Here is a 17,135-nt window from a genome sequence, read left to right as displayed (position 1 = left end):
AAGCGGGAATGTAGGTCAGGCGGGTGAGGTGTCCCGATCAATAAGGAGCAAAGACCCGCGGGTCCCCCGGCCCCGTCGACGCGGGCTCTAACCTCTCACGCAGAAAAAGCGGAGCCTCTCGCGGAGCATCGCTCCCGTCGCCTGTGTGAGTGCGTTCGCGTTCTCGGTGTGCGTTTCATTTAATTTTAGACTCCTTGCACCGGAGTGTTAAGGTTAGAGATGCCCGGACCGCGGTTTGAGCCTCGCCGCATGAGCGCCGTGCGCTGAAACGCTGAAACTCCAGCCGAAAGCGTGTTCCCTCGCCCTTGCTGTCAGCTGATTCCCGCTCCAGGATGAGTCGGGTCTTGTGAGGTGTTGTGAAGTGCGTGCTCGAGGTGCTACGAACGGATTACGCTGTCGTCATGTTCGCCCTGTGGTTTGGATACTTGGGCTGGCACGAATGGAGGTACGTTCTCGTAGAGCTCAATTCTAAATGCGTTGAGTAGGCACCTGATGCATTTGAGCCCTGATTCGGGGCGATTTTGAACCCTAATGTTTCAACATCCATTGCGATCCTAATGTTTCAACATCCACTGTGATCCCTAATGTTTCAACATCCATTGTGCTCCCTGGTTTTGACTTACCGTTATGGTTTACGGTCTTCAGGTTTCATCAGAAAACTGACCCTAGATGCGTGCGTCGCGACATAGTGCGTTGAGGAGGTCGCTTCAGGCACCTGATACATTTGAGCCCTGACTCGGGGTGATTTTGACCATGATGTTCCACTTCCACTGTGAACCCTAAGTTTTATGTGGGTTATGGACTTCAGGTTTCATCAGAAAATTGACTTTAGATGCGTGCATCTCGACGTGGTGCGTTGAGGAGGTCGCTTCAGGCACCTGATGCATTTGAGCCCTGACTCGGGGCGATTTTGAACCCTGATGTCTCAACATCCACTGTGAGCCCTAACTTATATACATGTTACGGACCTCAGGTTTCATCAGAAAACTGACCCTAGATGCGTGCGTCGCGACATAGTGCGTTGAGGAGGTCGCTTCAGGCACCTGATACATTTGAGCCCTGACTCGGGGTGATTTTGACCATGATGTTTCCACTTCCACTGTGAACCCTAAGTTTTATGTGGGCTTATGGACTTCAGGTTTCATCAGAAAATTGACTTTAGATGCGTGCATCTCGACATGGTGCGTTGAGGAGGTCGCTTCAGGCACCTGATGCATTTGAGCCCTAATTCGGGGCGATTTTGAACCCTAATGTTTCCATATCCACTGTGAACCCTAACGTTTCCACCGTGAACCCTAATTTTATATACGTTATTTTCTTCGGGTTTCATCAGAAAATTGACTGTTCAGGTTACCTGGAAGGAAAAGTTTCACTCTGATGGGATAATATCACTGTGGAATTGCAATTTCCAATCGAAAATTGATTTTAGAGTCTAAAACAAAAATGTGTTTTGCGAGTTCACCTCAAGCACCTAATGCAGTGATGCATTTGACTCTGCTGATTTTGGAACCTAACGTGTCCCCTTTGTCATGGCCCTTGATCTATTGACATGGTGTACCAATTATTAAGGGAACAAGTCAGTTACCAAAACTGCTTAGTACCGAACGTATTGCTATGAAAGTGATCATAATAAATGCGCGAGAGGTGACTAAAACATTCTATAAATGATCGGCGCCTTCATTAGTGGAAGGGCAACCACACCGACAGTCTTGAAAGCATAGTAACTTTATTGCGATTTCTCCCATTACGTAAACGACCCTCGGTAAAAGTAGGGTAACAATCGGACAATGCGATTGTTATTTAACGGAATCATTGCTAAAATGGGCAACCGATTCATTTTTGACGAAATTCATTAGCTGGGATGCCCAGGCGAACCACACTTGGATGCTGAGGTCAAATCACACGTGACTACTTTACGAATTTGTTGGCTCGGTTGGCTAGTTGGTGCAATTGACAGAATCGTGTTGATAGTTGAGAATCGTAGATTAGTTGCAGAAAATTAGTTCAGTCGAGCATCTGGTTTATCAGTAGATCCACAACTTAGGGAGTTGTTGTCTGAAAAACACAGTAATGGACGTCATTGAACCAAGCTGAAAGGAAACGCGGACCGCAACACCACGGTCTGTTACGGCATTAAACTATCTTCCTCGGAAGTTCGTATCTCTTTCAATAATGTATGTAAAAACTTGGCGTTAGTACAGATTTCATCATTTTCTCGCCCGTGCTCCTGTAGAACTCAAGCATCAGAAAACACGGTCATGTGACACTCTCAACGCAGTCATCTTCACTTGAATGGAGATGTTGCATGTGTGAGGAATTTGCGATTTGACCATTGATTCTTATGTAAAAGTTCGCGAGAAACACGATGGTGCCACTGGTTTTCTCTGAAATCAACTCCCAAGCTCAAAAAAAGCTCTCAAGTCGAAGCCAAAATGGAGGGGATATCCCACGCTATCCTGAGAGTCCACGTCTACATCAAGACAAACTCTCTATGCAAAGATAGGGAGCAAATACATTGACAGGGCTGCCACTTTGATTGGGGACTCCAAAACTGAAAACACGGCAACCCTGCTAATGTATTTGCTCCCTATCTCCGCATGGAGAGTTTGTCTTGATGTAGATGTGGACTCTCAGGATAGCGTGGGATATCCCCTCCATTTTGGCCTCAACTTGAGAGCTTTTTTGAGCTTGGGAGTTGATTTCAGAGAAAACCAGTGGCACCATCGTGTTTCTCGCAAACTTTTACATAATCCATAGTCAAATCGCAAATTCCTCACACATGCAACATCTCAATTGTATGTGGTCGACTTTATCGGAAACGAGACAACTTCTTTGAAAAACAAGGGGTCTACTTGTGGTAGACTTTTTATTTATTTCTCATAGAGAAGAGACTTCGTTTCAAATTTGATAATAAATTACAGGACCTTTAGTTGTTTACTTTGGATCAAGAGAGGAAACTTTAGCAGCAGAAAATATATTTTTTTATATTTTAATGGCTTGCCCCCCCCCCTCTCCTGGGTTCAAAACGATCCAGATGAATTCAGAAAAAAGGACCAAGTTAAACTTTGGTCCCCCCTCAAATAATCTGTCGATGAACTCAATGCAGAGAAAGGAGCCAATCACATAGTAATCCTTAGGGAGGTCTACTAATCCATTCACCGAAAGAGTAGATCCCTTGCCCAGAAGACTTGGTTCATTTTGCTGAACTGCGGGTTGATTATTGAAATGTCATCGACTCTATGTCGCCGCTTACGACAAGACATAGCCCTATCTTAACCGTGCAATATATCGCAATTCGATGTCATATCGGGCTGGTTTAAATTTCAGTAATCGGCCCGCTGGGCCCACTAGCTGCCAGAAGAAAGTCATCATGTGACAGTAGATGGGAACAGTCAGTCGAGGGGTTCCTAACATTTCTATGAGGCAATAATCAAAAGAGGTTACAAGTCTTATTTGCTCCGATTGATACTTCGCTACCTCGTAGAATATTTATTAATTGATAAGAGAAAAAACCCATAATAATCGGGAAAATGTCTCATTTCAATCGATATCGTTTCAGAATTCTCTTTCAGAGCGGCTCCGTGAGCCCGCGATGCGATAATTTACCGTGCTACGATTTCCTATAATACTCGCCTTCCTTTTCGCTTCACCGCCCCACCGAATAACGTAGGCACTCAAGAAGTGCCTTTAGCTTGCAATGAGTTCCGTATGACAAAGGCACGACAAAGCAGCGACGAGACATACCCGACCAATCACGCTCCGCCATTTAACCTATGTCATGTGGATTGCATTTTGCAAAAAGGAACCACTAGCATTGCAATGATGCTAAGATTGTGCAACTTCATCTTTTGCAATAAAATTGCGGAAATCGTGAAAAACTATGAAATTTAGATGGTAATTTTTGTCTTAAAATTACAGTTTTTAGCGAGTAAAATAGAAACTACTAATGGAAAATCGGGTTTTTCCTCCAAGACAAAAGAAGTTGCACAATCTTAGCAACATTGCAATGCTAGCGGTTCCTTTTTGCAAAATGCAATCCATGTATGTCCGCTCGACAAACACAAAATTTCAATAAATGACCCGCTGAGGCCAGTGGAGGATCGCTTTGTCTATGACCGTATTTCATGAGTGTACGAAACGCCTTCATTATTGCGAATATGCAACGCAGACTACCGGGAGGTGCGAATAGTTGCATCAAGGGGCTGGGACCAAAGTCGCTGTCTCTCGGCCGTCTGGCGCGATTGTCGAGGCGGTGACCGAGGATGCCTTGATCTATTTCCGTCCTTTGTGAACGAGACGCAGACGGTTGCAATGACTCTTTTTTAAACGAGCCAATAGGGTAGAGTGGAAGTTTTAAGAAAAACCAAGACATCTCTGTGAAAAGCACCGAAATGACACCGCTCTCGGTTTTTCAAGCATTCTTATGGCGCACAGTGGATCGAGTCAATAGAAGAGGTCGGACGAAATTTGGAAACTTTAAACGCTTATAACTCCGTTTAAACAGAACTTTGAGGTTCTAAAAGTGGCTCCATTGGTTTTCTCGTGAAATTTTCTTCAAGGAGCACCCCTTGAACTTCAAAATGTGACGAAATAAACATCAAAATTCGCAGTTTTTGTCAAAAATTTCATGTCCGACCTCGTCCCTTGACTCGATCCATTGGTGGCGTTCCAGATTGATAATACTTTCTCTCGCCGCCTGTAAGGATAATCTACCTTTTAAAACTTTTAAATACAAATTTTAACCACAAAATTCAAATAATGCCCAAACTGAGAGCGCCGTTTTGTCCTTGTGCGTTGGGTTGAGTTTGAGAATCAGACGTAGAGTTTAAAGAGGCTTTGTGAGAACGATTGAAATCAAAGGAATTATTTAAGGAGGTCAAATGGATCGCGTCAAACAGAAAGGAACCAAGCCACATCAGCTATTTCAAAATTTAATTGGGTAATTTAATTTTGTACATGAATACAGTTGTGCGGGCTTTTGTTGCGAATTTCAGTGAATTATCTCGATAGTGAGAGGCAAATTCCTCAAAATTTTCAAAGGAATCCGCACAAACGTTCTCTCGTAAAAAATGAAATTGCCCAGTTAAATTTGGCAATGGCTGATGTGGCTTGGTTCCTTTCTGTTAAACGCGGTCTAAATTATAAAGTCAGTCGATGCAGTTTTTCTAATAAATGAACGTATAAAATAGATAATAATGATATAAGAATGAAGTAGATCGATAAATAATGCGATACTTTTAAAAATGTAAAGGAACTATGTGTGGACTTGCACACTGCATGATTCTTTTTTATTTAATTCATGGTTGCTTATGGCAAGGCTACGTTCAATTTTACCAGAATTAACATGCTCAATGATGTGTACGTATAAGATTAAACCATGCGTGTTAGAATTTTTTAGTCGGCGTCAATATTGAATTATCTCGTATAATTTTCTTTTTTGATACTGTGTAGAGAAAAAATAAATATTTCCATAACATTTGCTGCAAAGAGGCATCTATCTAGGCTAGAGCCACAAGACCACAAGACAGACTAAAAATTTTATTGTACCTCTAAAATACATGCTCTTACATAAGAAAACCATGTCATACGTCAAAAATCATGCAAACGTGTAGAACATACAAGCCTGTGCACAATGCATATGTACACTACACAATTACCCCCAAAAAAAAATTGTGTGAAAAAAAAATGATTGTTTATCGTTCATCCCTTGAAAATATAGATATCACGGCAGAAATCGTGGAACTTTGCGACTAAATTACGTTACCTCTGCAAAAAATCACCGACTCAAATATTGCGAGGCCGTCTGAACGTTACAGGCCGTGCAATGACACGCGTCGATTAGAATAAATTCGCGTCCTGTGCCAAAAGTTTCCCATCACTTCCGATCCCAGACTTAAAAAAACGAAAGTTACGTGCGTTAACAAATCCTGATGGACTTTGTGTCTGTGAAGCTTGCCCAAAATACCCTTGGCTCAGATGCACAGATCACTCAATTATTCCAAGATTGATCCTCAACGATGGTTAGAGCAAGGCACTAAATCAGGAAACTTAAAGATTGGGAGACCTTTCAAAAAGGCTTCTGTATTGGACAATATATCCACGGCGAAACTACGAGACCACGTACTCGTTTACGGTGATTACAAATCTCCGTTCACATTTTATTTTTGTGACAGAGAACAAACCAATATCATTTCTTGAAGTTTTTACAGATTTTTCTCGCACAGAGAAGAAAAATCACGGAAGTTTTCAAGAATTGACGTTGAGTAGTTTTCCATAAAAAAAAAAAAAAAAAAAAAGTCTGCGACGTCGCAAACTGAGGTATGTGACATCTGGTAATTTCACTGTCGATATTCCACCCTGTGCTGATTGATGAGTAGCTCCGTTGAAAAATTTGTTTAGCATTTTGAGAAAAATGTTCCTGTTATCCTGTCATACGCCATTACAGGAATTTTCATTGAATCAACCGGAAAACTCTTCAAAGCGAACGGATGTCTCTAAGATAAGACACATTTGAAAAAAGGACATTTTCTGTTGTTTCGGCGAGAAATTCCTATCGCGGTATGTTTCATAAGGATTACTGCTAGTCCAACTGGAAAAAAATTTTCAGTGCATTTAAGACGTAATCGACAGACATAAAATTTGACAGACTTTCTTACAACATTATGGCATCGTGGGAGAATGTCTTGGAACTTATCCCAAAGAACCGTTTTAACAATGTTTCTAAGTATTTAGTTTTATTCCAGTTTCTGTTCTTTCTTTTTTACGTGACATCAATTATAAATTCAAAATTCCGAACTGGCCCACTCCTCAGTGATAACTTATTTTTTGGCTAACAAAGTTGCACCCTGAAAAACATAGATGGATCTATTGCCGGTTGCAGGGTTGATTCTGTGCAGGCGTTGCTCGGGTAGTTGGAAAAAATGTTAAAATAAAGGGTCAAAGTAGCGCTCGAAAGTAGAAAATTGTTGGCAAGGTTCGTGGAAACAACTTGTTGCAAACTTGGAGGTCAAACTTCCGCAAGACTGTCAAGTTGCACTCGAATTGCCGTATTTACAAAAGGCGTAAATGTTGATAATCCACGTTCATGTGTGCGCACATCAATGGTTAAGATCCCAAACCGCGTGTCTCGGGCTGCGATGTTGCAGACCTCCTGTCATGCTTTATTTTTCAATGGGAAACTATTCAACGGCAATTCTCGGAAACTGCCGTGATTTTTCTTCTCTGGCCGAAGAAAAGTCTGTGAAATTTTCAAGGAATGGTGTTGATTTTTATTCCTTTGAAAAATTTTAATAGGAGCAGGGATTTTGAGGCACCGCAAACGAGATACGCGGTTTTGGAAGTTTCACCGTAAACGTGCTTAACAGTGCATAAAACGCATGTTAAAACTCTATGAACTACTCTGCTAAGGAAAAACGCCCTATGAACATTCGAGAGTTGCCAAGTTTCCTTCACTGAAATATTTATTTTGGAGGAAATTTATGAATATTTTTGCCTAAAATTTTCAGGAACTTCGGGTGAAATTGCGAGCAAAATTATCTGAAAAATTGGAAGAAAGCTATTCATAAGTTGACCAGGGAATCCGTGTTTTATCGAAGGAAATTTGGCAACGCCTGAAGGCTCATACGGAGTTCTTCCTTAGCAAGGCAGTAGGTACTGGAGGAACTATGCATATCGACAGTGAAACTCCTAAACCACGCACTATCTCGTTTGCAGAGTTTAAACATCTCCACTCCTATTTTACTTTTTTTAATGAGAACAAATCAACATCATTTCTTGAAATCTCTTCAGAATTTGCTTCGCATGGAGAGGAAAAGTCATGGGGTTTTTTAATAAGAATTGACGTTGAGTAGTCCTCCATTTAAATAATAAAGTATGACAGGAAGTCCTCAACGCCGCAAATCGAGATACGTGCTTTGGGAGCTTCACCGTCAATATGAGGGGGTCGTGGGTGAGATGTCAAAGTTGTAAAACTCAGCATGTGGCATTTTTCCAAAATAGTTCTGCATTCGAACAGAGGATTCACGAGGGAGGGTGGTGTGGGATCTATTTCACGAGCTGGGATATCATAAATCGTTGATATTATCGACAGACGAGTGCAGAGAGGAGAAAAATAAGTTCGGGAAAGTTCCGATATGCCGCCTCTGTTTGCACTTTTGACGATCATTTTCGCGTACAGGCATGGAGGAATACCGCAGCATTATCGATTTATGTTTCGCATATTCCGTCCGATGGTGGAACCAAAAAACAAGCATATGTCAGTTTGCGACGTTCACAGCCTTCCTGATAAATTTTACCTATCACAAGATCTAACTAAAGTATGAAAGGATCAGTAGGGGAAAAGTAATTCTTTCAACTTTCAAAGATGCGCCAAAATAGTTTTTTAGTATGATGAATTTTCCTTTAAGCTAGGGCTTAAATTACAGTTGGATTACCTTTTGCAAAAAGGAACCACTATTTCTGGTCCATTTTCGAAACAACATTCATGCCATTGGTTTCCCTATGCAGATATGTGCTTTTATGGGAGAGCCAGAGATAGTGGTTCCTTATTGCAAGATGAAATCCAGTTTAGGGCCACCGTGTTATGTTTGTATTTGAACTTTTTAAAAGTCAAAGTCAATATTACTACGCGGATTCTACAGCTGGAGATATGAATTGCTCCCCTTTCATGAACTTCTTTCCATTATCTTTTGAACCTGTGCCGTAACTGTAACTGTACTTTTTATTTATTTTTTTTTTTTATTTTTATTTTTATTTTTTTTGGACAGTAAATGAAAGAAAAGACAGGGTAATAAAGTTCCTACTATATACCTTTGAGGATATTCATTTTTCATTTAAGTTTATCATATTTTAACTTATTAGTTAAGATAGACTCGAGAATTTTGCGCAAAATTTGACTCAATAGCGCCGGATTATTTCTACATTGACAAAGTAATCACTATCGTCAATAGAGTAACCGTTATGCTCTCTGCAGTGAGAAGAGGAGAATGTAAGCACTCTGAAGTGCTGAAAGTTCGAACTTTCAACGACAGATCTCGCCACTCTAAGCTCGAGCGCTCGGGGCAGAGACGATTGAAATAGAATTGGCCGTTAGAATGATAGACGCGAGGTTGTATTTAGAAGAGTGGACAGAAAATTTATCAATCTTTTAAATTGTCATTCTAGAATGTTGCCAGAAAAGCACAATATTCAGCCAGAATATCCTTGAGTTCCATCAGTTTTGGCCAGGATGAATAAATTGATAAGGTACATAAGTCTTTAACTTACTCACTAGTACTTACTTTCGCATTTAATTACTACTTTAGTCGTACTATAGCTTTACTTCACTTAATATAGCACATCAATTTTCAAGAATTTTCCAATTTCATTTCAAAAGAAAGGCTGATGGAAAAAAATGTATAAGGATTGAATATAAAACGCTTCTTCGACAGGAAAAAAATCATAAATCGTGGGCAAATTATAGGAGTGTGAGTGCCTAGGCAAAATTACTTACTTAGGAGTTAAAATAGTTGCTCATGAACGAAATCAATGGTGTACACAATACAGATTCAAATAATGCACTGAGGACATATGAGCTGCTTCAGATTGTTTCTGCGAATTGTCTTTTTAACATACGATATTTGAAACTCTCAGGCTGTTTTACGAATCCTGTCCATTCTATTCAAGCACAGATAAAACTCCTGAGTTTTCGAGAACATCTTATAAAACTGACAGATACGCGCAGCAGTTACAAGAATTGAGGAAAAACTCGACGGTGAAAAGAAAAAGATGTATGAGGAAATTTTTTTATCGAAACGAACATCGTGAAATTGGGTTATAAAATCATTGTTTGTAAGATTTTCAAGCTTGTAAAGGTGTGAAAAATCGTTAATGGCTGTCCTATAATTTTTTTTTTTTTTCTGCTGCCCATATTATAACAATCTCTCATGTCTCCGGCTTTACCAGCTTTAATGAATTACTAAAGAAAGTCATGCGTGTGTGCAAAACAAACTTTTAAACAAAAAAAAAATCGTTGAATCTAGAATTGACATTCTGACACCGTTCATAGCAAGGTATAGAATATGGTCAAAGTTTCATGTTTCTATTTTAAATACGCTGTTGCCCCATACTTAATTGTAAAATAAGTTTGTAAATATTTTTCGATTCAGAACTAATCTGGCGGCCCAATACTGTGGAGAAAGCCTTTTAAGGTGATTCGACGGACGCCATTTTTTATGTCAGAGCAACGTGCGATACACCGCATCGATTTGTTCCATAATTTCAGCTCCTTATCACTTTATTCGATTTTTGTGATCACATTTTTGTTGTCATGAGACTAAAGAGTTTATGAACCAAATTTGACAAAAAAATTTCATGTAACAAAGGCAGGATTTTTTTAGAAGAAAAATATCGCATTCAAGTGCAGTTTCGATATCAGTATTGCTCTGACACAAAAAGTGGCGTCCGTCGAATCACCTACAGGGTTATTCAAAAGTCACGCACCACTGGCCATAACTTTAGTTCTAATTATGATATCGACTTGCGGTTTAAGACGTTTTTCCTCGTATCGAGGGGGAAAATTGTTTAGGTATCCTCCAGTTTTTTATCCTCTCGGGGGAGGGGGCGGGGGGCAACTCAAAAATTTCAAATGGCCAACCCCCTCATGGCCAGTGGTGCGTGACTTTTGAATAACCCTGTATGTTGTAATCATTCGCGCAACGATCTCTCCATCAGAAAAAGGGACGAAAGTTCATTTCTAAATCGCTAACCAAAATTCAAACAATAATTGTTGTGATACAAATTATTCTCTACAGCAAAGATGTCAGGAGTAACGCTGGCAGAGAATTAGTCGAGCGTTGCGTCAATATTTTCTTGGCTCGCACCTGGTCAAAAACAGCCGAGAATAATAAAGCGGCATATTTCTGTACTTCGGAAGTCAAGCCCCTTGTCAAAAAAAAAAAAAAAAACAAATTTTACAAGAGGGGCTCAAAAATTCCCACATGCAGTTTCCGCTCGTTTCGGGTCGTCGGAGCCAAACCTAAAATTAGAACTTCTGCCCAATGAACTGTGAGCCATTGGAAAATTTAATGCTACCTTTATCTCACCTACTACTGTTTGAATATTTCGCACACTTATCACACATTGGAACTGTTTTATTTCAATCAAAAGGAATTGCCACTAAATATTTTCGGTGACTAATAATTTTTTCAGTGGTTTTTTTCTAATACCGGAGGAATCAATCAAATTTTGAATGACTACCGATTTTTGCATGTTTTTTAAGAAATATTTCTAAATTTGTTGGCACTTTTAAAGCATTAATTGATTAAAATACAGTATTTCATAAATTTAGTTATTAAAAATTTTCTCAACATGCTTCAATGTTTAATTTCCAAATAATGGGTATGAATGAAGTAGAAAGCAATTTTGAGATTGATGTTCGATGAGCGCAAACAATTCTGAGAAAAATCATGAAATTATTGAACATTTTACACAAGATTTTCATCTATCCAACCAAGTTAGACATCCACTCGCCAAAAATTTGGAAGAGCTCAAAATTTAAGTTTAAGAGAGAGGGATTGATCTATCTGTCTGGGCATTTGACAAAATTCCTCTTCGCCTCCGGGCATATCGATAGCTAACGAGTAAAGGCAGGGTAAAAGTGGGAGTATCTTCATTGCAACTATTTTAAAACCCTTATTATTTTCTATATTTTTAAAAGAAATTTGAAGGCAATTTCAATAAAATGTGGTCCTTAATTTTCTTCAGAAAAATTAAACAGTAAATTTACAAAGTCGTGATCCGTGTATTTTTTGTCTGCAGGTATCCATATACTCTTATTTCCCGCAGAAATAATGAAATTTTTTCGAAAAAAATTTGTTCAATTCAACTGAAATTCCTTTCAAAACAACCGGGAATGCAACCCCTAAATTTTTTCTGACAAGTTTTTGCGATAAACGTCGAAGAAAGTTATATTTGATTCAAATTCTTTGTGCAGGGGCACAACACTTATCAATGGCCAAATTCGGAGACCGAACATCTCAACAGCGATGTTTCAAAAATCCCGCTCCCATTTTGTTTTCTCAAAGGGAAACAAGCCAACTTTATATTTTCTGCAGGTCAATGCTGAATAATTAAGTCTTACTATTCTAACTCGATGCGATCCCAAAGCTTGTTCATCTGAACTCGGGCTGTGACTGGTGATTAGACTCTTAATAGATTAGTTGAAGGCACCTAGCAAATAGGGAGCATCGGGTAAGTTGGCAAAAATGTGCAGATAAGACGGTGAGGAGTGGGAGGCCACGCGAAAACGAATTTGTTCGCGTCTAATAATTTTGGCAAACTCGACAGATGCGTGTTGTTCAAGCATGATTGCGCCAGAACCTCTTGGCAAACAATAGGTAACCCAAGCACACTCAAACTCAGAGAGTGAAAGTTCAGTTGCAGGTTTTACCGTTTTGCCCGAATGAAAACTTGATGAAGTTGACTTTTATCTTCCGGTAAGAGGAGGTTACCGTCGGTTTTGATCTTCTGAACGTATACCATTGAGGGTCGCACCAAAGCCATAAAGATGGAGTGCTCGACGCTCGTATCTAAAGGCAAGGGGAAGAAGCGAAGCCATTCTGGCGCTGTGAATCCATGCGCGAGAAACGATTTGATTCGAACTTGTCCTCTTCATTTTTCCATATTTCCTCTTCGAATCTCATTTTAAATGCCTAAAACGAACAGATAAATAAAGTTAGGATGGTGAATTTTCATGAAAAACCTATTTTGGCTTGGTAACAAGCAGGAATCTTACAGAAATTTCAGATAAAGTTGCTGTGAATCCATGCGCGGGAAACAAAATTTGATTTGAATTTGTTCCCTTGATTTTTCCACATTTCTTCTTCTCATCTCGTTTTATTTGTATAAGACGAACAAATAAATAAAGTTGGGATGGTGAATTTTTGTAATAAACCTATTTTGGCTTTGTAACAAGGAGGAATCTTACAAGAATCGCAGATGAAGTTACTTTTTCTGCTGCTCTAACCAATAGGAGAGGTGGCTTCACTTTCTTCTTCTAGCGCTCCATTTTTATGTCTTTTGGTTGCACAGTCTCTTGCTACAGGTGTAGAATTGAACGATTGAACTCAAGTCGCCATAAAACAACAGAAAAAAACTCAAGTCAGCTTCACTACATTAAGCGTTGAGTCAAAAGGCTGACGCATGCAATTTGTGGAGCAAACATTTTTTCCTTGCTTTGGCAACAAAACGAATGGCCTCCCGTAATCGAAAAAAGAATTCCATGATCCCCTGCCACGGAATTATTAAGAGATGATCAGACAAAGTATGTAGGCCTCGACACTGCGAGAGAAAAGTCTGTTATGTTTTACAGAACTTTATTTCCAGTCACACGAACCGAGGCTCGCGGTTCCTAAACCCGGAAGCTTCGGTTGCTTTAACCGAAAAAATTCTGCACTCGATATGAACCGAAGTTCCGCCCCCCTTGCAATAGATTATAACGTTGTGAGGGTTCAGGTGTGCACTACAGAGTGTGTCATCAAACAAATCTACTGTTATGACTTCGACAACACGATTATGGAGATACACGGGACAATTTCTAGGCGCACTTGTGAGGATTCACCGTGTCTCACCTTTACATCAAGTCAGAGTAATATTGTACGTGTGCGAGATGGCCTCAAAACTCTCTCTAACATCCCTCATTTCGGTTTTTTTTCTACAATTCTCATTGACATAGGGGCGCATTCCAATCCGGAGTTGAGGACTCCCCTATACACACCCCCCCCCCCCCCCTAAAAAAAACTGAAGCAATATAATATTTAAACTGAAATTAGTATTTGACAAAAAAATTACATCCAACTGCAAAAATCTCTGACGGTTGACACAAAAATGTTTCCAGAATTTGAAAGAGAAAAAAAGTCGATACTTTTTTAACCTAAGGGAAGGGGGCTGTAGCTACGAGTAGTTCAATATGAAGACTCCTCGTCCATAGGGAAATACCTTATTTTCAGCCAATGAATCCACGTAAAATTCTACTGGTTGGACCTGAAACACCCCAGGTATGATCCTGATGAAATCTAGCGACCAGTGTTCTAGATTTCTGATTAAGTTAATCATGTAACTGCTTACGTTACCAGCCGCTTTGTGAACACTGCCAGACATCTAGAGGGTGTTGGCTTCTAGATTTAATGAAATTCATGATCAAAAATTTATTTAATACTAACAATACAGTGTTTTAACAATTTTTTATCCGGTGGTACCGGTGAAAATTTTCTTACCACGGCTTGAGGAATTTTACCTCAAAATATTTAAATTTTCATATATTCACATTCCGACCAGGTACATTTACCCGCCAAGCCGTCTCGATCCGAGCCGCGGTGGAAACCGTCATAAAGTGACCGTGTAGATGGACCGGGTGCCAAAGATATCGTCGTCCCTCTGACGTAAGGGCGTACCTTGATTTTCGCATGAGCCCCAGAAAGCGTGGGTTTTTATGTAAAACAGGGCTCACGTGGAAATCCAGATACGCCCTTACGTCAGAGGAGCGACGATATAAGTCACCACGGGCAAAACCACGTAACAACAATATCAACCCTCCGTAGACCCGCGGTTTATCATTAAAGTGTCCCGCTAAGTCAACAGAGCATTGTTTTTGGCAAAGCGCAATCACAATCCCGCTTGAGCACCCGTCTTCGACGATGCCAAATTTCCCCAGAAAATACGAATATTTGACAGGTTCTCCGAGGGGGAAATCGGGGCGTTTGTCAACATCGACGGTGGTCATTTTATTTTTGGACACCACCGACCACTGTCTGTATTTAGATCGGGATTCAAGGTTCGCTCACCATCTCCATCGGATTATCCGCAATTTTTCCTCCTCAAATCTTACGGAAGAGACCCGTAAGTGCATCTTTGTTTGAGCCATGGTTAGCATATGCTCGTATGTGTCTTGAGGTTCATTTGAGACTGCACTTGCGGTTCTCTTACGTAACACGGCAAAAATGCTCCTTCGTCTTTTGCGGTATTTTGAGCCATTGCGGACAGGCCCAATGTGGAATTGGGTTCATCATCTGAGGATTCTGTAACCTTGAATGATTATCGGGTCAAAAGGTTGATACACGCCCATAGCTCTAGGCTTTCAAATATTTATAGGGATTAAGGCCGAATCTATTCTAGAAATGATTGTCTTAATCCTTAAATACAGATAGACAGAGGTGAAAAGGAAGTGCTTTCACCAAAAGTCATTTAAAAATTTCATGCAGAGGGCACTCCCTCCCCTTTCTGGCGGATCAATCCAGAGTGGGCCTCCAAGTCTGATTTTTAGGAAAAGGATTTTGTTTAAACTGGAAAAAACATTGATATTTAAGTTTCCGGCATAAAATTCTCTCTAAAATCCCGAAGAATAAGTTGTAAGCGGTCTAGTTCATTCTTACAACGACAGTTAAAAAAATATGCTGGTAAGTGTGCATAGTAATTCGATTGTTGCAAGCCTTCATACTCAACAGCTATTTTACAGACTGACCGAGGTAGACGCTATGGTTCAACACCGGAGAACGCGGGTAGTATGCCTTCCTAATTGAAGGCGCTTATCATTGTAGCGGATTGTGAATATTTCAAATAGAGTTTTTCAGAAATTTGGTTTTTTTAACTTCACATCTTAACCGTCATAAGTCCGTTTAAGTTCGCTGTTTTTGAACGTTGTATGCCAAACTATTCATGAAGGACTATTCTACGCGAAATCTCACTTAATAATTGTTCGGTAATAAATAAGACTATATTTGTAGTGTACTGTCGTGCTACGGAAAAACGCCTCAAGAGCATCCGAGAGTTGCCAAATTTCCTCGGATAAAATGTTCACTTTTAAGGAAAATCATGAGTATGTTCTCTTGAAATTTACATATGGTGTATATCCGATTGCAAATGAAATTCTTTACAAAATTGTAGGAAAAATATTCACAGATCTCCCTGAAAATTCGTATTTTATCAGAGGAAAATCAGCAAAACTCTGAAAGCTCATACAGCGTTCTTCCTAAGCACGACAAAATCGACTTTGATGACTATAGAGCGAAACCCCGTATCTCCGTTCGCGACGTTGCAGACCTCCAATCACTTTTTATTTTTTCTTTAAAAAACTAGTCAACGTAATTTCTTGAGAATTGCCGTGATTTTTTCCTCTCTGTTAGCAGAATGGAGAATTTGCATTCAAATGTTTTATTTCTTTATCTGAGAGCGCTTACTGAGCAAATTTCGCAGAAAATTTGTATTTTAACAGAGGGAATTTGGCAACGTCTGATGGCCCATGCGGCGTTTTCTCTCAGCACAACTGTGTACGTCTGTTTTACTAAAACGATTTAAATTCTATAAACAGTAAAAGCTGTTGTACTAAAACCTTTGAAAATTTTAAAAAATCATTAAGTAAAAAATAATCATGTTATAAATTATCAAAAAATAATCATTATGTGAAAACGTGAGTTTTTTTTTAACAATTTCAAAAGTTTTAATAGTGTACACACTTGTGTTCAGCAGTGTACCATCTGATTCTGAGACGGGACATTTTTTCATCGCATTTCTTGCCTCTGAACGCATGATATCCCGCCAGATCTGTATTTAATGATGCCATTTGATTTTCAGCTAAGTAGCGTGTTAAACATACTTCAAACCTGCGCCGACTTTCGAAACGACGATCACTTGAAGTGCCCATCGAGTATGCTCCCGTGTAAATAAAATCGGGCTTCTCCTCATCTAGCCAGGACTATTCATGAGATTGATGACTCCGATTTTATTCCTAATAGACTTCCATTTTTGAACCTGAGGCCCTGGAACCTAGTCTCGATCACCGAGACTGTGACAGCACCGGTCTGAAGGCCGGAAATTGCCCTATTTGTCGAATAAAGTCGAACAATGGGAAAACCCGTGACATGAACGGACACTCACCAGAGTAAACACGGAAAATACTGATGGTGGGAAGGGGAAAGGCGGGAGGAAGTTGGAAAGACAGGAGAGGCCCCCGCGGAAAGGGAAGCTTTTTGACGGTAGACAACCAATCGATCGAATCATACAGTTCATATTCGAGTTGAAGCTAGGATAGAGGATTATTAATGGAATGAATGAACTCCTAGCGGGAGAGTTTTTCCTTTGAGTTTTTCCTCCCTAATTTTTGT

At 39.9% G+C, this 17,135-nt stretch overlaps 1 protein-coding gene across 1 annotated transcript in view; it reads left to right on the top strand.

Annotated features, from left to right (window-relative positions):
* The first annotated feature begins 422 nt into the window (after positions 1 to 422).
* The window catches only part of Argk1 (Arginine kinase 1), a 108,063-nt gene continuing 91,350 nt past the window's right edge, over positions 423 to 17,135 (top strand). The window contains exon 1 of the mRNA XM_072302028.1: positions 423 to 445. The gene's annotated coding sequence lies outside the window, so the exon portion shown is untranslated. The remainder of the gene's footprint in view (positions 446 to 17,135) is intronic.

Source organism: Bemisia tabaci, chromosome 6, assembly GCF_918797505.1.
Source record: "Bemisia tabaci chromosome 6, PGI_BMITA_v3".
Classification (NCBI taxonomy): domain Eukaryota; kingdom Metazoa; phylum Arthropoda; class Insecta; order Hemiptera; family Aleyrodidae; genus Bemisia; species Bemisia tabaci.
Note: the sequence above shows the minus strand (reverse complement) of the source record. Positions and strands in the feature narration are given on the sequence as shown.